This window comes from Erpetoichthys calabaricus, chromosome 12 (assembly GCF_900747795.2).
Source record: "Erpetoichthys calabaricus chromosome 12, fErpCal1.3, whole genome shotgun sequence".
NCBI lineage: Eukaryota > Metazoa > Chordata > Cladistia > Polypteriformes > Polypteridae > Erpetoichthys > Erpetoichthys calabaricus.
The window spans coordinates 41885661-41911520 of NC_041405.2; the positions used below are offsets into that span (position 1 = coordinate 41885661).

Consider the following 25860-nt stretch of genomic DNA (forward strand, 5'->3'; position numbering starts at 1 on the left):
CTCTGTCACACTCACCACCTGCATGTCCTCTGTCACCACTCAGTAATCAATATCAACACAAATAAATGAGTGCTACTCGTGGGGTGGGAGAGACTTTGTAGGGGGATGTAATTGTTCTTAAGATCATTTTGTAATTGTTTTGATGTCTATCCACACATGAATTGTAAACAGAAAAAGGTTTGATTTTCCAGTCTTTACTTAAAAAGGTACATGGGAGAGTAACATGAAATACTTGAGCAACATACTGTAAGTGTTAAGTCTTTGGTACTGTAAGGCACCTGACTTCATTTACAAAGAACAAGAAATAAATTAATATAAGTGAAGATGCCCAGAGGTTCTGCAAATTTCATGCACGAAAGGATTTAATGGGATAACATCCAGCAAGAAATAGAACACACACTATGCATATTTAATTCATTCTGAAATGCAAGAAATGAATAAATAAAGGCATTTTTTCCATGAGGGAAAGGATAGAACAGTAGAATATAAGGATTCATTAACTAAGTCAGCCAGGTTTTGGCTTCTTATTTGTTATTTACTGTATTCACTACAAATGTTGGTACATTGTATTCTCAATTTTTTTTTTATGTGATCAAGTGTTTATTAAATTAAAGCAAAACATTTCACCTACAATTTACATTAATAATGACGTCCACAAGAATCTGGGCAAAGTGATAGGAAGTTCTGCTTTCACTTCCAAATATATAGAGTTTTCCAATTTTTCACTACAAAATGGATCCATCCAAGAACTGAGCTTGAGTACAGCAGTAAGGTGGCAATAATGCATGCTGCAAATGGTATTTATTAAGCTCGAATTCTAATATTTATAATTACATTTTAATTAGTTTCATGCAAAGGACAGTACACTGAGTGTGGAAATTGCAGGCTCAAAAAGCTGTGACATGGATTGTCATTTCCCCTTAAAAATGTTTCCTTCTCTGGCTGGGATTGCTAATGTAGCCTTACTACAATGTGGAGAAAGGCACCACTAGGTAGCTTTATACTTGTGGAAGGACTTTAGATAGTGTCACCATTAAAGAAGATGGAGCGAAATACAGGAAGGCTTTTGGTTTGGGTGGATGAACCAAGGACACCTTCATTAACTCAGCAGAACCCCTGAACTTGGTAGGGTGTTATAAATGATTTTGTGAGGAAGTATTGTGTCTTTTTGCAGGCTGCATGGAGCCAGATTGAATGACAGAAGCCTGTCAGCAAACAATGAGATTGCACCGTTTTAGTTGAGAAGATATGAGTAAGGGCATAGGGAACAAATAAATCAGAGCATTATCTCAGTGATGATGAAGAGTGTGAGATCTATCTAAAGTTTTTTGTTTAACAACAGTGTGAAGTTAGTTACATCTTGTTCTGAGTTTGTTTTACAAGCATTTTCTGCGGCCCACAGAAATGAGAAAGTTAAGGCATTCAGTTCTTAGAGTATATCTGTGCCATTTACTCTTTCTCTATAAAAAAGCAATTTATTGCAATGAACCTGAGTCAGTGCTACTGATATAATCTGTGGCTGTCAGCAAGAGTGCTCAGGAGTCAACAGGAGCAGGCCTTAATCAGCACACACTTTAAAGGGACTCGGTGTTCACTGGGAGTGGAGCTCCTGCTGCCCTTCATGCACAGTCTAAGTGTGCCTGTGTCACCAGAGGTACAAGGTGGTGCGGCTTTTGTTTGCCATCTGCATATCCATGTATGGTGCGATTCATCTGTTTAAGCAAGGCATATCAAGTAACATTATTCTATATCGCTGATTTCAAAGTACCTGAGTAAAATATAATCTTGGTACATAATATGTCCTTGGGATACTGGAGGTATATGGTGCAAAAGACACATCTGTAGGATGGTTCATGTTCCTAGTACACAACAGGTAGCTCTGGAGTTGACATTTTGTAAGTATCACTGAATGCTGTTGGCTGCAGGGACACAAGAAACTGCTGGAGGGATCACTACTCTAGTGTTCAAGAGGTACAGCTCATCCTGGAAGTGAAGCTGGGCCTGGATAGTAGAAACCCTAGGAGGTAGGGTAAAACTATCTCCTTCCAATCTGGACCTTGAGTTTGGAATCAGTGCTTTAGCAATCACTCCACTGGCCACAGGAAGATGGGTAAGGATTATGAGATAGAAAATTGAGACAAGTTTGAGGAAATCTTGTGGATAATCCATTAGTGGGAAAGCCAACCCATCCATAGCACCTTGAACAAATACACACAGGCCCAGAGACACATCAAAGTATTATGTAAATCATGTGTCATTTTGCTCCCAGAATTTTAGTTCATTAAATGCCTTTTTGTACCTGTATCTTTGCTTCTTGAGAACTTATTTTGATATGTACCTCTATGAGAGCTTTTAATAATGCTAGTTTCTTTTGGGTTGTGTCCACAATCTTGGACAACCACAATGTTCACTATGTTTACCTTTATTCCATTGTAGTAGAGATGTTACTGTTTTGATGAGCCATACACAAAAATGGTGTATGGCCTCTAAAAGACCAAAAAATAATCCAGGGGTTGCTTGCCCAGAAAAGGCTTCACACAAAGAATCCAGACCCAAACTCTACAGACAAGTTTTGTTTTACAAAGGCCCAAAACAGGGGATCTGGCTTTAAAAGTTCAAAATATATCTGTAAATGTCCCATGAAAAATACCAAAGATGCCCCGCCAGGAGAGAAAGCCATGAAAACCTGTCTTATAGACAAGTTCAACATGAAATCTCTGTGATGTGATGAGTCCTGTCACCAGCTCACAAACTAGGAGCAGAGAATGAGGCTGACACAGCGCCACAATGCAGAAGCAGGAGTCGACTTCAACAAGTAGCAGAGTGTGAGACCGACAGAGTGACTCGACTCAGTAGTGTGAGCTGAATTTTAAGTGTGTGTAAAATGACTGCAGGACTGTTGGATACCTTAGGTGTGTTATGTGTGTTGTGCAGTGATAAGATTCCCCAATACCTTAGCTGCTGAGTTCTTTTGCTTTCTCCTGTCCTTGCTGTGTGGGGTCCTTCCTCAGGTGGGAGTCATTTCTCTCACAAGCCCAGGCATGCAGTTCTTAGAAAATACTTGAGTAGCTTTGTTTCGTGTTGGTGCATAATTGTGGATGAGGAAGGATTATGGTAGGGGAGAATTATGGTAGGGGAGAATTACCTTTGTCTGTTATATCATGCTCAGTTTACTCTGGATTTTTTGACTGCTTATTACAAAGACCCTGGGGGTAGAGATATGAAATTAATTTAGCAAGACATTTGCTGGTGGCCACCAGGCTTCGATGATCCCTGTTTTAATTTGGTATAGTCCTTGTGATTTGAAAGGCTGAAGATTTGTTAAGTTGTGTCTTAGGGGTAGGTTGGAAGGAGGACAGAGTACAGTATACTTGGAGTCCAGTTATGTTCTAGAGAAATTTGGCTGTTTAGCAGGGTGGTTTCCTTATATAGCCATTTTTGAACCTCTGAGCTTAAAGAGGACTTACAAAATTGAGTGGTTTAGCTAGTGGCTGTGTAGAGCCTGATTATTTCTTTTTTTCTTCTTTTTTTGGTAGAATGAGACCTGGGTTCACTTCCCGGGTCCTCGCTGCGTGGAGTTTGCATGTTGTACCCGTGTCTGCGTGGGTTTCCTCCAGGTGCTCCGGTTTCCTCCCACAGTTCATAGACATGCAGGTTAAGTGCATTGGTGAACCTAAATTGCCCCTAGCGTGTGTTTGATGTGTGGGTGTGTGTGTGTGTGTGTGTCCTGCGGTGGGTTGGCGCCCTGCCCGGGATTGGTTCCTGCCTTGCGCCCTGTGTTGGCTGGGATTGGCTCCAGCAGACCCCCGTGACCCTGTGTTAGGCCATAGCAGGTTGGAAAATGACAGACTGACTGCATAAGGTATCAAAGAATTTGCCCTTTACCATATTTTAGTATATTTTGATTATTAGTATAATAAGTACAAGCAGGGCACAAAGGTAAAAGCAAGACTCTGTAAATCATATAATGATCCATTGCTGGATCCTTCCTTCTGACCTAAGTGTAAAGATAAAGGGAGGACCCAGCAGCAGTGACATCATTATAGCCCTGCCTCATGGAGTTCTACTCATAACGTACAAGAAAAATTAGGAATATTATCACTGTAAGATGTTGAAAAATGCTTGTGATTTTTATCCAACTTGACTACTGCAATGAATTATTTAGAGCAGTGTTTCTTAAACATTTTGGGTTGTGTGATGTCTGATCTTGGGTCATGTTGAGTCACAAACGGTTTGCAGAATGCCCTGTAATGTGCTGCTGCAGGCTAGGAGATAGTGACAATCATCCCTTAACGTCCCCCAGAATGACGAACAGAGGAAATTTTCCAAGGGGGAACCAGGATGATGATCAGTGGATTTTCCCAAAAGAGACACCCAACCTAGGATGACAATCAATCTGTGATGATTTTGCAAGAGTGATGGATCCCCTGGATTACATTCAGTGGTGATTGTGGGTTGTGATGATACTAAAAAGGAAATAATGGGTTGTGAAGAAAAGTTTAAGAACCACTGCCTTAGAGGACTATAAAGGCAAGAAATAAATCTGTTGCAGCTTGTTGAAAATACAGCAGTAAGAATCATAATGAAAAAGAAAGCATCTGATTGAAGGATGAAACCTGTTACAGCATCACATCATTGGCTGCCTGTCTCATTTAGCATTGGTTTTAAATACTCAATGTTACTGTAAACAGGGCTTTGAACAATCTTACACTTAACTTATTATTTCACAGTACCTCTCCCCACATATCCTTAATCATAATCTCAGATCTTCAAATGTCCACCTACTGTGATCCACAAGTAGAGCATAAAAGAACTGCTGAGGTAGCCTTTTCAGTTACCCAATCCAATTTAATTTACAGTCAGATCCATAAGTATTTGGAGAGTGACACAATTTTCATAATTATGGCTCTGATCACCACCACAGTGGATGTTAAACAAAGCAATCAAGATGTGATTGAAGTGTAGTCTTTGAGTTTTAATACAAGTGGCTTAACAAAAATATTGCATGAGTTGTTTAGAAAAAACAGGCATTTTTATATATTATACCCTTGCCCCCCATTTTCAGGGGCTCAAAAGTATTTGGACAAAGTAACACAATCATAAATATAACAATCATTTTCAATATTTGGTTTAGAATCCTTTACAGTCAATGACTGCCTGAAGTCTAGAACCCATGGCCTTCTCCAAGTGCTGGGTTTCCACCCTAGTGATACTTTGCCAGGCCTTTACTGCAGTTCTCTTCAGGTGCTGCTTGTTCGTTGGACTTTCTGCAATCAGTTTTGTCTTCAGCAAGTGAAATGCATGTCCGATTGGGTTGAGGTCAGTTGATTGACTTGGTCATTGAAGAATATTTCACTTCTTTGCCATGAAAAGCACTTGGTGTGCTGTCACAGTATGTTTTGGCTCATAGGATGACTCTTCACAGTGCAGATGAACTATCAGTTTTACAGCATTTGTTTGAATCTGAGCTGACAGAATAGCCCTGTAAATTTCAAAAATTATTCTGGGAATTTTCGTCAGCAGTCATACCATAAATAAACAATACTGACCGACTCCCATTGGAAGTCATGAATGTGTATATCATAAAGCGGTCTCCACTGCGTTCCACAGATGATGTAGTATTCTTCTCTTCTACATATTCTTCTCTTTCCATCATTATGAAAAATGTGTCACTATCCACATACTTATGGTCCTGACTGTATATAGTGTATTTTACAATGAATATTATCACAAAGCAGCTTTACAGACATCTGGACACTAAACCACAAGAAAAGGTGTAACATGTCAGTGACAAGGAAGGTAGTAAAAACCAAAGTAAAGGTTATCTATATTATTTTACACAAATAATTCAATAGCAATTTTAAACAAAAAGACAAACACAAGTATAAATTTCAGCATGGGTTTTAAATATTTACTTATGGACCTGACTAAAATATGCTTTAAGCCTAGATTTGAACAATGAAAGTGTTTCAGAATCTCATACCACAATAGGAAGGTTATTCCATAAATAGGAAGATTTGTAAGCAAATCTATTCTTGGGACTGCAGGCTATCTTGCTCCTTGTGATTGGAACAGTGGGAGGGAATTGTAAGGAATTAAAAGGTCACTCAAATACTGATGTCCCAAACTATGCAAAGCTTTATGAGTTTGCAGCAATATCTTATATGGAATTTCATAGGAAACAAATATAATAGCAAAATGAGGTGGTATGTACATACAGTATTGTCTGGTTCTTGCAAAAACTCTGAGTGGTGCATTGTGAACTAACTGAAGTCTATTAAGGGACACTGAAGTGCAGCCACATAGCAAGCCATTACAGTAATCCAATATAGCAGTAAAAAATGCAAGGATACATTTTTTGAGCATTACAGAATGATAACATAAATCTAGGCTTTGCTATATTTCTTAAGTGAAAGAAAGCTATCCTAGAAATATTTTTAATATGAGTATCAAATGAAATATCAGAATCTATAGAGATGTCTAGGTTTCTGATTACTGTGTTGAAAATAACAGAGAAGCCATCAACAGGCACATGATATTCAGATAGAGTTTTAAACAGCTTCAGAACTGAAGACCTGCACCTTTGTCTAGTCAGAGTTCAGCAAACCTAAATTACTACCCATCAAACACCTAATGTCTATCAGGGAAGCTTCTGTTCTGGAAAACAGGGACACTTCATGTGGTTTAACTGATATATGGAGCTGAATATCAATCACATAGCAAATGAAATAAATGCAATGCTTGCAAACGTTTTGGACGGTATTTGTACCAAAAACTGGAATACTTTACCAGCATATTTACATTAGGCTAGTAGAACTGAACATGTCAGAAAACTGTTTTTATATATACAGACTTACAGATTAGCTGAATTCAATTGTAATTTAATTTGTATCGAATTCTATTAGAAATTGTTACAATTGTTACCATTTTTGGATTTGTTTTATTATTTTAATTATACTATTTGTATAAAAATGTTCTATTTAAATAAATGTTGTAGATTTGTGTCTCTAAATTACATTCAACATTGAATTCAGCACATAATGAATACAGTGGAAGACATTTATCGGGAATGTCTGTGACCAAGCCTGCTCCACGTAAAAGATTTTTTTGGACGTTGGATCACAATGCTCTTCATCGCAGTAGGAAGCAGACACTGTTCCTGAGACATAAAATAGCATATTAACCAGAAAACGTGTGTTTTAGTAAGGTATAGCAAGACATAAAATATTTTAAAAATATGTATACATCAACCTAATATACGATATAGACAATCAAGTGAAATACTTTATTTAAATAAAAATTCCAGATGTTAACACAGACCTGTTGTTATGCCCAAGGGAAAACCTGTGCTTCTAGCTCTGATGTTATGGCACCAAAAGACAATGTGACATTATCCTTTTTTATATTTCTGGTGATCAGACAACTCTTGAGCATGCCATTCAGTATCCCCATTCACTCCAGAGTCCTCTGTCCAAGAGTGCCACCCGGCAGTCTCAGTGACATGCCTGCTCCTCCAGTAATCCACTGTCACTACTACCCAAACCTTTCTGCTTACCCATCCTGGTCCTACCATCTTGAAATCAAGATTGTTACTCAGTGATGCTCTTTTAGTTTGCTGCCAGTAACTACAAACTCTGATCCATGCTTCACTTGTTTATGCAATCCAGGAGAGGTGCCACCCATTAGAGATTTCACCACCAAAATTTGCATAGAGTATTCTTTACCTGATTGGATGACAAATCTCAAATGCTTTTCCTTCTGTAGCTTATCACCTGCTCCAGTTTGCATCTTTCTCAGGCTGGCCCTCCTATTCTAAGTCTAAATACTTGCATGCATATTGCTGCTACAGCACAGATATCACAATATGTATTGAATATTTTCTAATGCAAATATTATACACACATTTTATATTTCAATTAGACTCATACATACTGCTGCTGCCCTGCATAATTTTGTTGTATTTTTTTTACAATGATAATAAAGGCTTTCTATTCTATTCTGTTGTATTGTATTCTCAAATTAGTAATTTAGAATATTATATCAATTATTATAAATTTTTTAAACATATATTGTAATAATCTATATATATAATTCACTAAAGCAGCCAATCATGGCAGGCAAGACGCAAGACAGAGCTGTGCCCACCAACTCACAGAGCCCCGTCGACCAACAATTCACTAAGCAGCCGACCATGGCACGCAAGACAGAGCCACGCCCGCCAACTCACAGAGCCCTGCCCACCAACTCTAAGACCATCAGATACGCATGACAGAGCCCCGCCCGCCAACTCTAACCCTCCTCCCGAGTCCACCCTCGCTCTCGAGGCACACAGCACCTCACCAAACACCGCTTCAGTCGCTTTCGTCTCTGCTACAGTCCACTTGCACCTCTGAGCTATGTTGACTTTTCAGTGTTCTTTTTGGCTCCAGCTGCTTTTCTATATATAATCCACCAAGTCGCCCAACCATGGGATATGCACGCACACAAGACAGAGCCCCGCCCACCAACTCTAAGATCATGGGACACGCATGACAGAGCCCCGCCCACCAACTCTAACCCTATTCCCAAGTCCACCCTCGCTCTCGAGGCATGCAGCACCTCACCAGACACCGCCTCAGTCGCTTTCGTCTCTGCTACAGTCCACATGCACCTCTGAGCTACATTGACTTTTCATTGTTCTTTTTGTTTCCGGCTGCTTTTCTATATATAATCCACCAAGTCGCCTGACCATGGGATATGCACGCACGCAAGACAGAGCCCCGCTTGCCAACTCTAACCCTCCTCCAGCGTCATGGGATACGCACTACTGAGCCTCATGTGCCAGCACGCAACACCACACCAAACACCGCAAAAAGTTCGCCAAACTTTTGCATCTGTTCACGACCACACACTCGGTATACGAACAAGCCAGTTTCCCTTTCGGTTTGTGCGCGCCGATGATTTCTGCATGTGTTCAGTTTCTCCCTGTGCATTCCCTGTGCAGCCAGCGAGCGAGCCAGAGATAGAGAGATAGCGAGAGTGAGTGCGACACACACAGGCGCGCGAGAGAGACACACACACACACATGCACGCACACACAGAGGCGCGCGCGAGAGAGAGACACACACACACAGGCGCGTGAGAGAGAGAGAGAGACACACACACAGGCGTGTGTGTGTGAGAGAGAGAGAGACACACACACACACACACACAGGCACGTGCACGAGAGAGAGACACATACACAGGCTGGTCGCATAAGGCAGAGAAGGCAGTTAAAGAATGCACCGGGCTTGATTTTGTTTTCACTTCTGTTTACAGTGATTGGTTCGTAGTGTGCATTGTTGCAATGTTACTTTTCTTGGTGGTTTATTAAATTATGGATTTTTCAAATGTTAATTTTTTACCCTGTGCTTAAAACTAATTAAAAAATTGTTTTTAGCGAGCGGTTTGTAGCGCTATAGCGCAAACTCTTGCAGTGGTAAGTTTTCTCTGTTGTTCAAGGTTTATTCAGTGTTATTCAATGTTTTTACATTTAGTTCTATGCATTCTATGGTATAATTAACTATATTTGTGCTTAAAAACTTTAAAAAATGTCTATTTACATTTACACGCAGACAATTTCCTGTTAGATTGGCCTTTGCAATGACAATTAATAAGGCGCAGGAACAAACTTTCAAAAAGATATGCCTGTATCTGCCAAAATCAGTTTTCAGTCACGGACAATTGTATGTCGCTCTCTATAGAGTTCCATCTTTTCATTCTCTCACAGTCATATCCTCAAACCCACCCCATTTGGACAACTGTGTCTTTCATGAAGTGTTCACCCATTAATAAATAATTATGCGACGTATGCTACGCCACGGGTTGGCTAGTGGAAAATAATATTAATAAAATTAATAATATTGAGTATGGTCATCTATTTGCAGTCTGGCTTATTCACATATTAGCCTGAAATAAACTAATAATAACTTAAACTGATCCCATCTTCCTCAGCTTCCTGTTCACACTCACCTTCATGCATTCTTGCATTTGTTAGTGGTCTATATGTTGCCTAAACATGTAGCCTGTTTGAGTGCAAATGAGCCTACAACTAAAAAGGCCAGAAAGGTGATGACTTTGGTGGAGAAAATGTCACTTCTGGATATGATAAAAACAGGATACTAATTTACATCTGTGAGGCATAGCTTTATGATGAACAAATCTAAATTTAAGAAAAATACATGCGTGACAATTTTGCTGCTAGTGCAGCCATAAATATGACATGAACAAGCCTACATTTATAAAAAAGAAAACGAAATGTGTGAAAGTTTTTCTGCTATTGCACCAGAAATTACAAAGACTGTGTCTGAAGTAAGGTAACCAGATTTTCATGGTTCCAAAATGGACACAACTCATCAATCTAGCGATAAATTAAATTGAAGACCAGGATACATGGAGTTTCCTGTAAAGATGTACATGAAACTGAAGTTCTATCTCTATGATGTATCGTGCAGTTTGTAAAATGAACAAGAAATCAAAATTGGGTCAGGAGGTCAGATTTTTGGCCACCTAAAAATAGGATCTGACAGGAATCTAACAGGAATTGTATCCCAACTGGGCTTTCCAGATGTCCGGTTTTCGTGTATCGTGTCCCATGTTATGCCTAGAGTCCCAGAATTGAACAAAATGTCCCCTTGACATTTTGATCAATTCTGGGACTCTAGGCATAACACAGGACACAATACATGAAAACCGGATGTCTGGAAAGCCAAATTGGGATACAAAGCCTGAAACTGGGACTGCCCCAGTAAAATAAGAATGCCTGGTCACCCAAATAATAGGGATCAAGAGAAAATGGTAATAGCCCTCAACATTTGGGTTGAAGATATAACAAGAAAAACAAATTACTCTATTTTTCATAAAGGTTATTTGGAATTTCCAGGTCTCCTGATATTCACTTCTCAGCAATATGGTGCCTGAAGAAAACCCATGCAGATACAATAAGAACACTGATGACTATAGCAGGGACAGTAATACTAACCACTGTTCAACTGTCTAGATGACAGGTAAGTTGTTGATTTGATTTTTACAGAAACTTTTATTAAGTATGCCAATGTTTTTTAATTAAGTAGGATTTTATTATGTGTGCCTTTTTTAAGTAAGACATTTTATTAATTTTGCCTAGGAAGCTACTAATGTACTGTATAGAGCAGCATTCAGAACTATATACCAAATTATTAATTATCATTATCATTTGGTTGATTCCAGTGATTAAAGTTCTGGTTAAGAATTATCATTTAAAAGTAGAATGGACCTCAAATTAAGTAAGGTTTGTCCTACAGATGACTTGTTGCAGTTAAAGCATAAGTTTTTTTTTTGTTTCTTTTTTCCTGAATAACTGGCATATATTGAAAATATGCTATTCACAGTATGCATTAATATATTTGATCTCCTTTATAAGTTCATTCCTATTACCCTGAGCTAAATTAAGTAGGTTAGAAAATTGATGGATCTGTGCTTGGATGGTGCAACCTTCTTTGTAATTCCCTAGGGACAAGCAGTGAGGTGAGAAAATAAAAAATAAAACAAGTGCTTAAAGTTAAAACAGATGACCATTAACCAAAGCTGTATAACTAAGAACAAGACTAATGAGAAATCTGGCCTTTGCAATCTGTGGCCAGTTTGCTGAAAACAGGAGCAGGCGATGTCAAGACAACATGCCAGCACTGCATGAGTTGAACATCTGTGAGCTGGCTCTTAATCAGGTTCATTGTCAACACAAAAAGGGCAAGTCAATAGCTATTGTTATACTGGTACATGTTGTGAGCCCAAAGTGTACCTTCACAAATTTAACAGCAAATTAGAACTTTGGATTTGTGTCACCTTCAAGTGAAATTCTACTTTGTTAAGCCCAGGTAACACCAGCTGGGCTGTAGCTGAAAAAATATTAACCCATCAAAATCGAGAAAGGATCCCTAGCATTTGGAAATCTGAAAATGTCAAATCTCTTGTGGAAATTTTCTACCAATTTTTTTCAGAAAAGCCTCCATTTCTGAGACTGCTGATGCACTGGTTTCTACATCACAGAGAGTCTGCTAAATCTGGTAAAAACAAATCCGGACTCATTTGACACCACTTGACTTTTTTATTAAGATTGCTGATGCTTGAGCCCACACCCTGAAGCTGCATGTTTAATCTGTTCAAATGGCCCAAAATGTCACATAGAAAAGCAACTAGCGCAATCAATGCAGGATCTTACATGAATTGAGATCAAAAACCCTTTGTTTCTTGGATAAACAAAATGTTTGTGATCTCATTTTGAAGATCATCCCCTGCAAAGCCAACAAAAATCATTGTGTTGCAAAAAAATTGTATATTCTGTACCTTGAACCTTTAACATCATTTTGAAAAGGTGATGTTGAAGTCTGTATGTTGCTCAAACGTGACTTACAATTTTGATAAGAGTTTCCATTGCATTTCTCAAACTTTCCAATAACAGATAATAAACAAAATAAATGATAATAAATAACAAATAATAAATGATATGAAAGAGTTCAGTAAATGATGCAATGCAACAGATTTATTGCAGGATATTTAATGAGCAGACAAGATGCAAATCCCCTCACTTTTTCAATCATAAGAAGGCTAAGCGTCTGTTACAAGAAGGTTAACTTTATGTAAATCCAATCCACTGTAATAAAGCACAAAGAAGGCAGAAAAAGGTTTGGGGAACCTCCCCAAATCAAAATAACTCAAGCGTTCAAAAAATGGCTCCAGAGCAACATCTGGTTCCGTGTTCAAAACAGAGACAACTAAAGAAAGAAGTGTTGTGATGTGAGATTTTGTATATAAGTTGATAAATATTTTGTATGTCTTTGTAACTTAGGCAAAACTAAGTCAGGAAAGTGAATTTTATTACAGAATTGGGGGAAGTGCCTGAAACAAGTTTTTCTTTGCTAAAGTCTCTCTCAATCCCCCACAGGAAAGCCAGACTGCCTAAATGCCAAGTTTACCTTAACAGATGGTTTTGGGGATGGCAGGTGTTAAGATGTTCTTTGCCCCATTGGTCTGAAGTATGGCTGTTTGGAATTGGCTTGTATCAAAAGCCTTTAACACTAGAATTACCAGAGCCTACGAAAAAACTTGTACAGTAAATCCATCCCACCTTAAATTGCTTCGCACCTGTCCATCAGCGTCTTTTGTCCTGTAAATGTGTCAATAAGCAGCAAGCAGCCTGATATCACATCCCTCCACCCGCTGCACAGTTTTCTCAGCTCAAGTCTATTTACCTGCGTGTCAATTGCTTAGAGTAGTATAGAGTGAGAAGTCAAACAAAATGGCACCTTTTATAAATACTATATCGTTATTTGGAACACATGCATTTCATGTTTATGTAAACAGCGTTAAAACAGAAACATTTTTCATGTTTTAGTAATAATTGACAAAATGTAGACATGAAGTGTAGTCCAAATACCAAATAAACACTTTCACAAAAGGTACAAATATAACAGAACAAGTGTGCTTCTATTCAAGACTATAACTGCAGAAAAAGAACCTGCGTTAGGGTGCGACAGTGACACGCATTTGCTACAACCGCTTCAGTGGCGCAACAATACAAGCTGTTGACTGGTAATCAAAACATCAGCGGGTTTGACCCCGAACGAATCCGTTTTGAGAAGCGAGCTGCTCTTATTCTTACTATCTTAGAATAAAAACATACATTTGATTTCAGTCTAACAGCCGGTGTAAATTTATGATACTTGTAAAGGTTAGCTTTGTTTTTTTTTTATTCAGTTTTATTGTCTTATTCACGTTCCCCAGTTTTCCTTCGAGGGATCTGTAGGAGAAGGAGAGGAAAGGTTTCTGCCCTCGGTTAAGCCCTTAGCCTGCCTCCCAAGCGCACGTGTGTGACACCACGCTTTTCATTAAATTCTTAAAATGCTAAAAAAAAAAAATACTCTTCACCTGCTGTGTGAACTTTCAGTGACAGCAGGCACAGTGATTCTTTTCTAAAATAAGACAAATACTGACACCTGGGCCATACTTGCTGCATCAGTTGATTCGTCTACTGCTAGAGAGAATTGATCAGTAAATCTGAGTTCATTAATCATTTTAGAAACACAATCACCATGGATTACCCCGTCTGTCTCATTGTTGTGGAGTTTGAAAGCAAGACTTGCTTAACACAAACAATAATGTCATCCTTATCTTTATCTCCTGAGCAAAGCTCCTCCCACCATTGCCAAGATGCAGTCCTTTACTAACTCTGCATCTTAAGGATGTGTGATCATCTAAAATCTGTGCTTTAATAAAAAGGGGACATTTCTGTGTGTTGTTTTTAGAAAAGAAAAATTAAAACAGCAAAAGTAAAAGCCAATAGGTGGAGGGGCAACGTTTGAGACTGAGATAATAAGTGAAGAGGTAAATGTCTTCAGGTGATTGTGGATAGCCATCTGCAGGACATAAAGAGTCACCTGCTTTGAAGATCAAACTGCTTTGATTGGTATCTCATCAATACACTACTGCGATAACAGAACTTCCTGCTTCCTTAGGAAATGTTTGTATTTGCTTGGTTTGAAAATGAATGTGTCCTGGAGATATAGGTCTCTAATCAAAATACAGTGGTGTATGTATTCCTTGATAGTTAGCAGCTGTATTATTTTTTTAACTAATGAAAATGTGTATACGCTATTGTTAAGAAAAGGAAATTGGTATGTACCATTGTTTAATCAATCGACATGTGTCCCTCTGAGTACCTGTTACAGTACTGGTAAGAATTGCTGTAGATGAAGAGTAACGTCTTTTTAAAGATTTCATTTTTTTTTTCCATTTCTGGCAGAGACGCCAGGAAGATAGACAATGTTAAAGGATGCATGCAAAGTGCTAAAATGGTGTTTGATGTTTCTGACCTTGAGTACAATAACAAATTAAACACAGAGGTTTTACATTTGCATGTGTTGGCAAAATAAAGCCCTAATAGTCATGTGTCCAGGTTAAATAAAAAAATCTGCTTTTAGTAGCAACCCTTAGTGTGCATGCTGACTGAATACTTACCAGATGAATGCAGTAGACATGCACAGCAAGTATCGTAGAATTCCTTTTAGCTCCATCATGTAGAGCAGGTCATTTATGTGTGGCCAAAAGAAAGCACGATTGTGCTTGGGTCTTTGTGGTGCTGATAACCAAGTGAAACTGGAGTGTTGTTATGTTATATAAAATAACAATGGGAGGTCAAGCTTTTAGTTACAGGGCCCGTAAACTGTGGAATGGTCTGCCTGCTACTATAAGAGATGCCCCTTCGGTCTCAGCTTTTAAATCCCGGCTGAAGACTCACTACTTCAGTTTACTTCAGTTTAGCATATCCTGACTAGAGCTGCTGATTAGCTGTACAGACTGCATCTCTGTTGTTAGTCATTAGCACTAAAACATAAGTAACATGATAGTTAGAATTGGAAACTAACTCTCACCTATTCTGTTTTTCTTCTCGGTACTCAAACGTGGCACTTGGTGCCACGGCCCACCTGCCAATTTGTTTTGCCTGCCTAAGGTCAAGTCATCCCTGATGGAGGATCGCAGGAATCGTGAGAAAGAGGGGTCCTTTCATCGGATTGGCTGGCCCAACACTGTTTCAGCCGTGGAATGGCCAAATGGGGTAGGCAGTTTGATGGATAAAGTCTCCAGGAGTCTAAAATTATCCAAATCTTATTATGTGATATCATCTACTGTTAAATTCTGCTCCGTACTTCTAAAAAAAATTTATTTTTTGTTGAGGATTTGTTCTGTTCTGTGTATTGTATTGTATGGACCCCCTTCTTCTGACACCCACTGCACGCCCAGCCTACCTGGAAAGGGGTCTCTCTTTGAACTGCCTTTCCCAAGGTTTCTTCCATTTTTCCCCACTAGGTTTTTTTTGGGAGTTTTTCCTTGTCTTCTTAGAGAGTCAAGGCTGGGGGGCTGTCAAGAGGCAGGGCCTGTTAAAGCCCATTGCAGCACTTCCTGTGTGATTTTGGGCTATACAAAAATAAACTGTATTGTATTGTATTGTATTATGAGTTTTTAATCAAAACACAAGATCACACAATAGGCCACTTTAATTGACCATGACAGACGCTTGTGGCCCATGGGCCACCAGTTGTTTATTGCTGCTCTACGGTATTGCCACTTCCTAGCCAACATGGGCACCATGAACTGTATATTTCAGGCAATACTGGCCATTTCACCACTGAATCATAACAGGCTACTAAGCTTTGTAAGCCTTGCTCTGCTGTTGTTATTTATCATGTATATAAAGTATGTACAACTTGATTCCGTTAAGCTTCAGCAGACTATGTTGGCTATTACAGTAGTGTTGTCCAGTGGGGCTGTGAAAAGAGCAGTCAGTTATTAAGCACACAGCTTTGAGAGATGCATAATACTGTCTGAGAAACATAGCCACCGGCTTAAATTAGATTTGTGCATATAGAGTCACTCCTGGAATATTTCTCAATTTTCAGCTTCTTCCATCTCACTCTGCCAGGGAGCAGATTTTAACAAAGCTGGATAATTTCATTCTCAAAGACAAATGAGGATCAGTGGCTTAAAGATTTCAGCTGATCCTGAAGAGGATTCTATTAAACCCCTCAAATGATCGGAAACTAACTACAGCTTTGAAGGAAGAGCCAAAACAACTCTGCTCATCAGCCCTTCAAAGTGCAAGCATTCTTCTCTTTTTTAACAAAGTGAGTGCTCCACAGGTTGAATCATCAAAGTAAGGTCTGTGACTATAGGTGACTGGAGAAAAATGACCTTTGGGGTTCTTTTGTGAATCACGATATATAAACATTTTTATGGTTGTTTCCTAGGTCAGGGTTGGTAGGTAAGGGGCTGCTGGGCATTAATATTTCTCATGGTGCATATTTAGGATTAGAATTGATTTTGTTTTTGTTGACCTTTAATTTGTAATAGAGAAGATTGATCACTATCTTCCCCTATCAAGACCCTGAATGGATAGGGTTTGCCATACAGCTTTCACTTTTGTTTTTCCTATGTTGCTGACTTACACCAATAAAATAAGTTGTGATAACTTGAGATGTTGAAAAACATTACCTGCAAGCTTGTAATACTTTATACAAAATTATAATTTTCACTTTTATTGCTCTGTGGTGAGTTGGCTCCCTGCCCAGGATTGGTTCCTGCTTTGCGCCCTGTGTTGGCTAGGATTGGCTCCAGCAGACCCCCGTGACCCTGTGTTAGGATATAGAGGGTTGGATACTGACTGACTGACTTTTATTGCCCATTTTTATTTTGTTAATTTGTGTTTTTGATCATGTTTTTGATTTTACAGTTAGCATATTACTACTTAAAATACTGAAGATCACCAACAAACAATATCAATGTCTAACTCAACACAATCTTTAATTGCATTGAGTTTTAATTACTTAAGATTTTATTTAAAGCAGTATAGTAACATTTTGTATAAACTTGAATTTTAAAATGAGACCTCCTTTCTTTCTTTCTTTCTTTCTTTCATTCTTTCTTTCTTTCTTTCTTTCTTAACCACATATTGAACATTGGCATTGATGCATTTGTATTAATGCTCTAAAGCTGCCACTTTTGACCTTCTTTGTTTTCTTTGTACTGAAAAGATATCATGAGAGTGTATTAGAAAATGTTTTATGCCATTTTATCCACTTTACCACACCATCTGTGTTTTGGCACTTGGTTTGTACAGAAACACTTTGACTTATATTCTTCCCTATCACAGTATGAAAACAAGTATGTAGGCAAAGCTTCAAACTGATCATTATTTTGAGCAACTCATTTCATGGATTTGTTTTCTTTCTATTGATTCTAAAAATGTTCAGATTCAGACTTGAATCTTTGATCTTACTGGTACTTCTTAGAAAGTCCTTAAAATATTTGGATTCTCTGTCTTTTACTCCTTCCATCAATACCTACTTATTGATCCCAGAATTTTTAGTGATGAAAGGAGCCAGAACTGGTGTCATCTTAGAAACTTGAACTCTTACTGGTAAAGTTGCTTTATTACACATAATTCTATATTGTTTTTTCAAAAATAAGTCTCAGGTAATTTCTGTTAGACTAATACCTTTCACACATACAGTATATGATTGCAGCTTTTTTTTTCCTCCACACATGCATATATATCTTAGCAAGTCAGTTACTTTTCACATTGATGCTGCTCACACCTGAAATCTTCATTCCATGTCAGAAGGTGCTGGTTCAGAAAGCTGCACAGAAGGTCTTAGGCGGAGTGGTGGCTCTGAGGCTAGGGATCTGCACTGGCAATCGGAAGGTTGCCGGTTCGAATGCCAAAAGGGACTCTGCTCTGTTTGGCCCTTAACCTGTGATTGCTGAGTGCTTTGAGTAGTGAGAAAAGCGCTATATAAATGCAAAGAATTATTATTATTATTTTGTGTGGCCAGCTTGGATCTGTGATTGACTGGCTGCCAGTCCAAGACAGTTGGGCTGTTTTCTTACTTGCACCCTGTATTGCCAGGAGAGGCTTTGGCCACCCACAATCCTACATTAAACTATGTAGTTTTTTTTTTTTTTGTGAATCTTAATTTAAGTTAGAGATAGAGGCAATAGACTTTATACTACAAAATAACCAGTTCCGTCTACATTTGTCACTCTTCTCTGTGATCCTGAAGAAACCATTTAAACATGCTTACACTGTAATTGTGAAAAATACTTGTAAACAATTAAAGTATGACACATTACTTGTGAAAAACCTTACAGTGGTCTTTCTATTTGACAGGCATTTGTATTATTGCAAGTAATAATAATAATTCTTTACATTTATATAGCACTTTTCTCTCTACTCAATGTGCTTTTCATACTGAGTGGGGAGCCACTTCAGCCACCACTAATGGCCATGTTTACACCACTATGCTCGCCACACATTAGTTTTAAGGTGGTGAAGGAGTGAGAGATCATCAGCCAATTAGAGAAGGGGATGATTAGGGGGCCAGAATGACTAGTCTGAGGTGGCCAATTTAGCCAAGACACTGGGATACACACTACTCATTACGAAGGATGCCCAGGGATCTTTTATGACCACAAAGAGTCGGGTTTTATGTCTCATCCAAAGGATGGCACCATTTTAACAACACACTGTCCCTTACACTACACTGGGGCATTGGGATCCTCACACAGACCACAGGGTAAGCACCTCTTGGCTGGCCTCACCAACACAAGAAATACAATAGACTCACTGTAATGCAATGCAATGCAAGAAAAAGATACTAAAATAAGTAAAAGAAAGCTTGTTATCAGTTTCTTGATAAAGTGCAAACATGGTCTGCCTGCTTCTATAAGAGATGCCCCTTCGGTCTCAGCTTTCAAATCCCGGCTGAAGACTCCATATCCTGAAGCATATCCTGACTAGAGCTGCTGATTAACTGTACAGACTGCATCTCTGTTGTTAATCATTAGCACTAAAACATAAGTAACATGATAGTTATAATTTGTTACTAACCCTAACCTATTATGTTTCTGTTTTCTGTACTCAAATGTGGCACTTGGTGCCACGGCTAACCTACCAAGTTGATTTACCTGCCTAAGGTAAAGTCATCCCTGATGAAGGATCACAGGAATCATGGGATAGAGGGGTCCTTTCATTGGATTGGGTGGCCCAGTGCTATTTCAGCAGTGGAATGGCCAATTGGGGGAGGCAGCTTGATGGCCGAGGTCTCCAAGACTCTAAACAAATCCAAATCATATTATATGATATAATTTACTGTTAAATTCTGCTCCATACTTGTAATATTTTTATTTTTATACTGTTTTGAGGTTTACTTTTGTTCTATTCTGTGTATTGTATTGTATTGACCCCCTTCTTTTTGACACCCACTGCACGCCCAACCTACCTGGAAAGGGGTCTCTCTTTGAACTGCCTTTCCCAAGGTTTCTTCCATTTCTTTCCCTACAAGGGTTTTTTGGACGTTTTTCCTTATCTTCTTAGAGAGTCAAGGCTGGGGGGCTGTCAAAAGGCAGGGCTTGTTAAAGCCCATTGCGGCACTTATTGTGTGATTTTGAGCTATACAAAAATAAATTGTATTGTATTGTATTCCACTCTGGTACTGCCTGTGAGTGTTGTGTTAATAAAACTCCACTGGAGGTTTCTGGACGATGAGGATGAAACCCTGTAATGGAAAAGAATATCTAAAATATAGACTTTTTTTATTATTTTATTATCTAGTTGTATACTGCAAAAAGTTGGACTAACCAGTTCTTTTCTACTCCTAGATTTTCATTGCTAAGAAAAGCATCATCTGGGACAATTTTATAACTTAATTGTTTCCTTTTTTTCTTGTTTGTTTGGAAATACAGAAAATGCTAAACTGGGGAGGGGGCTATTTCATTCGTGTTTCATTGGTGAACGGCCTAAGAAAAGCAGAACAGATGATGACCTGAACAGAGTTGACCAGAAAGAACTACAAGTGTAAGTACTGCCTGAAAATCCACATCTAGCATTATCAGGTTGTGTGATATGGTTTGCCAACACTCACATCTGTGCAGTGTTTAATATCTTGGCTGTATTATCCACAATACATAATAATTAAAAGTGTAGCTCTTTCTTCTGCCTGTTCTTTTACTCTGTCTAATTGCCTGAGGTTATGGATGTAAAAGAGAAAAGGGAGGAAGTGCTGAACTACATTACCTGACAATTTGGTAAGAGTATGATTTGAGGTATTCTGGTAAACTGTTCATAATAAAAAGTATGAGGGGGAAAATAGGGTCACCTAGGACTCTACCAGGACAAAACACCCCAAAATCCATGGTTTATCCACCATGCCACCTCAATAGACTATCTGATGCAACATGCAAATACCACTAGAGGCACATGACATGGATGGAAAGATTCAGAGCCAAAGCTATTAAAATAATATCCAGGTAACATTTACTTCAAATCTTTACTTTATACTCTTCTTACACTTGAAAAAAAATATCTGAACACAAACAACAGACATAATGTTTGTGACTTGGAAAAGGCCACTGCATCCGTAACATCCTCAAAGCAAAGTGTGCCTGTTGCTTAACAAAGTGGAAATTCCACAAGGCGACAGCGCATATCGGCTAGAATGACAGCTTTTACAACCTTATGGAAGGCACAGCATGTGCCTGGTCCATCACAAAAAAAAGATCAAATTTACAGAGATGTATGATCTGGTTGTACATTGTATCTCCTCAAAGCATAAAAAATAAGCAGTATGATGAATGGTTTCATTATTGTTGTGAAATAATCTATTCCCCATGCAGAAAACGAAGTAACCCCAGAAAAAATATCATTCAATCCATCATAAATCATCCAAATAAAAAATGCAATACCATTTACTTGTCTTTCAGTACCTTAGAGAATTAAACAATCTTCAATGTCTCTTCATATTCGTTAATCCTATTATCTTTTATGAAGAATCAAATATGTCTTCTGCCATACAGTTTTTACAAAGCAGCTTTTATTAATGCTTATATTATTTGATTTCATTAAAATATTGGTTGTCTCTTTAGAAAAGCACTACAAAAAATAACACTGTTCAAAGGAACTGGTCATCAGATCTGCAGCTGTGCTATTGTGTTTAAGAAAACTATTGAATTAATGTTGGGATTTAATTTAAGGGATATAAAGAATAAATGGCCCTTTATCCAAAACTGCACATCAGAATGCTAGCACTTCTTTCCCACATTATAGCTGGAATTCCCACAATGCAGAACCATGTTGCTGAAACTAAGTGGCAAAAAAAAAAACAGGTGAATCTCCAGAAATTAAAGTAACATCTCTTACTCATTGAGACCAAATCAATCTAACATTAAAATAATATTCCCTGGTCATTCAGATGACATTAACATGTAGTGTTGTCATAGGGCGTGCTACCCAGAGGGTGCAACCAGGATGCAGTGAGCAGGCCTCAGGTGTTAAGAGTAATTTGTGCACACAATGCAAGAAAGGCCAGTCAAGGTGAATATCAATAACTGCCTTAGTCAAGCAATGTCGCTGGAGGATGTGCTTGATGATGGTGATTTGTCTAAGGTAAGAGCCGTTTCAAGACTAACTAGAGGTGATATACCTAAAGGTGTGTACTTAGTAGACTCTAAGCTTTCAAATGAGTGCAATAGTGATTTAAATGGCTGTTATCCACTCAGGGAAGAGGAATTTAGTGTCAAAGGCAGAAGCATAAGTTTACTGAAGGAATGAAAAAGAAACAACTGAAAAAACTCAATGTTGGTGAAATAGGAAAAAGACCAAATGATACTGTAGGTGTGAGGAAGCATGCTAGATGTCCACCTCTGCAAGTTATTTTACCCGATGTGAAGGGTCAGTCAGTTTACAAGAGGTGGCACAAGGCAGACATAATTATACAGCAAATCTTTCACAAAAAAGGCAGGAGAGAAAACAAAGAGAACATGGCATGTGTGCAAAGGAGATGTCACTAATGGACAGTCGACCTTGTCAGACTTAATGAAATTCAATTAAAGGGTAGAAGGTAGGGCAGAGGGGGCTATGGAAAGCTAACAAGAGACCACAAGACTTTCTGAATATCAGACAGTAGCACAGTATGCCAAACTTTAGAAGCCACTGATTTAAGGATTATTTCAGGCTAAAACCGGGGAACATTTAAACAACTGCTAAAACCCATAGAGACGTCCAGTGGGCCAGTAGGTTCTTGTTTTGCCTGTCTCTTTTCGACTTTGACTTGTACCTTTTTACAAACAATAAGCACACTATTTTTAACATATTGTGTGACTCCTTTCCTGTTATTTCTAATATAGAGAGACACATCAATTGTTTCTAAAGTTATGGTTTAATAATAATAATAATTACAATTTTAGTACTTTATCTCAAACCCAATGTCATTTAACAAAAATTAACGTAATAAATATGTACACAGAAAGCCGAAGTAAAATCTAAATATTTTTAGATGATACAAACACAACACAAGAAAAGAAGAGTTGGGGGATTTATTCTTTTTTTTTTTTTTTACTTTATCAAATATAACTGTACACTGTTTGAGTTTGGCTCCTGTTGAAGTTGTATTAAGTGTTTTGTATTTGAAATGTCAACAAACTTTGTAATTTGGTAAGGGGTGTCAAACCTTTTGCATAGAATTGTAGGTGCCACTAATCTATAGATCAATAATACATATAGTACTTTGAACAATCAACATTAACAAAAATATTCCAGGCAGCACAACTGTGCCAAATATCAAAACTACAGTAAAAGTTTGCAAATGACCACCATTTAGACATTAGAACTTCAGATTCAGACTTTGAGATCTTCTCTCTTTCACCTTTATCATCTAGACATCCATAATCATAAGGGTAAGACTCTCACAGAAATATCACTTGGATTTTAAGATTGCATCAAGCAGTGTTTCTCTCAAGGGGAATGAGTTAATAAAATATCCACATTCTGGGAGCCAATCCTTCAAATCAATTTTTTCTCAAAGGAAGATTGAACTATAGAATAAAAAAAAAAGTTGTTAAATGTCTTGAAATTAAAGATCATGTTAAACAGCCTTGAAGGCAAATTGGATTTGTGCGCAAAATCATTAATCTATTATCAGAGAGTAGTTTTGGAATTTGGAGTAAGCCACCTCACCATTGTCACTGGGATGAGTTTATAGAAATCTCAGTTGTAAATTCATTACTACACATTACACTGTGGCCTAACCCCATTGATCAAAGAAGTCAAAGCCTTGCCTGCTGCTTTTCTTTTGTATGATAACAGATAGATAAAAATCAGTGTATGGTGTACAGCATGCCAAGAGAGATAAAAAATAAACCACATTAATAGAAATTAATGAGCGATGAAATGATTTCTAAGTGCTAGAGTGAGGTCAATACCAGAGTCCACCTACAGGGGTCCATTCAGAAAGCAACATGTATATTTAGCACAAAAGTTGTTTTATTAAGTTGTACTGCCACCCTCCATTTCATATTTGCTGCCTACATCATATGTCATGACAAAACAGAAGACAATTGCATATTAGGAGAAGACTAATCCAGGAACTGTCAGGGCTTGAAGCGTCATGCTGTGCGCTTTATGTACATTTGAGGAGTGTCGTTTGATGTCCTGGTTTTAGAATGATATATATATATATATATATATATATATATATATATATATATATATATATATATATATATATATATAAACTGCTCAAAAAATAATTAAAGGAACACTTTAAAAACACATCAGATCTCAGATGGGGAAAAAAAAATCCTGCAGGATATCTCTACTGGTATGGATTATTGGGTAATGTGTTGGGAACGAAAGCATGCCACATTGTTTGATGGAAATGAAAATTATCAACCTAGAGAGAGGGGGCTGAATTCAAAGACACCCCAAAAATCAAACTAAAAATATGATGTGGTAGGCTAGTCCATCTTCCCGAAATTTCATTGCAGCAACTCCAAGTAGTTTGTATGGCCCCCATGTGCTTGTATGCATGCCTGACAATGTCAGGGCATGCTCCTAATGAGATGATGGATGGTGTCCTGGGGGATCTCCTCCCAGATCTGGACCAGGGCATCACTGAGCTCCTGGACAGTCTGAGGTGCAACCTGGTGGTATCGGATGGACCAAAACATAATGTCCCAGAGGTGTTCTATTGGATTTAGGTCAGGCGAGAGTGGGGGCCAGTTAATTGTATCAATTCCTTCATCCTCCAGGAACTGCCTGCATACTCTCATCACCTGAGGCAGAGCATTGTTGTGCAGTAGGAAGAACCCAGGACCCACTGCACCTGCACAGGATCTGGCAAATGGGTCCAGATACTTAATGTCAGTCAAGGTGCTGTTGTCTATCCTGTAGAGGTCTGTGCGTCGCTCCATGGATATGCCTCCCCAGACCATCACTGACCCACCACCAAACCGGTCTTGCTGAACGATGTTACAGGCAGCATAACGTTCTCCACAGCTTCTCCAGACCCTTTCACATCTGTCACATGTGCTCAGGGTGAACCTGCTCTCATCTGTGAAAAGCACTGGGTGCCAGTGGTGTACCTGCCAATTCTGGTATTCTATGGCAAATGCCAATTGAGCTCCACGGTGCTGGGCAGTAAGTACAGGGCCCACTAGAGGACATTGGGCCCTCAGGTCACCCTCATGAAGCCTGCTGGAGGTCTTTTTGTTATGCTCTGGCAGTGCTCATTCTGTTCCTCCTTGCCCAAAGGAGCAGATACCGGTCCTGCTTATGTGTTAAGGACCATCTTATATATAAACATCTATGCGTGGAAGTGTGTGTGTCTGTCTGGACCGGAAGTGAGAGGTGGACTCGGTAATGTTTTCAAATGAGCAGCTCTTCCAATAGGGTGTAATAGGGCATTTTAGGCAGCGGTGATTGCAGAGCTACCAAGTAAATACAGGACTGTTTAATATATCCCACTTTACTTTCCTTTGAGTCTCTTATATTCTCAGATGTTAGTTAATGTAGGCACCCATCAGATCTTTTATACTCACAGTGTGATATTTCTCAAGTTTGCAGCTTGTCTGAGAGGCAGTTATGGAGAGCTGGTGCACAGGTCTGCATTGACAGCAGCATCTCTACAGTTTAGTTTAAAAATTCATTCAAACATGTATGGTAACAAGCCAGAGGCACAATCTTAACATAACTAATTAATAACATTGCTTAGATTCCATTAAAAAATTTTGCTTACGCTCAAATGGCAAAAATGACAAATGCTCAAAAAAAAATCCAATTTATAAAACAGTATGTATATCACATGCCATGCCAAGTTCCTTTATAAATCTCAAATCAATTTAACACTATGCACTTGAGTACATGTTTTTAGCCTCTTTCCATCATCTCCCACCAGTAACCATGTTTGGCTTAAACAAATGTCTTTGTTGAATATACAACATATACAGTACAATATAATTTAATCCCCATGTATATTT

At 38.5% G+C, this 25860-nt stretch overlaps 1 protein-coding gene across 1 annotated transcript in view; it reads right to left on the reverse strand.

Annotated features, from left to right (window-relative positions):
- Positions 1–25860, reverse strand: part of LOC127529743 (craniofacial development protein 2-like) — a 928907-nt gene that overhangs the window by 838667 nt on the left and 64380 nt on the right. The window lies entirely within an intron of this gene.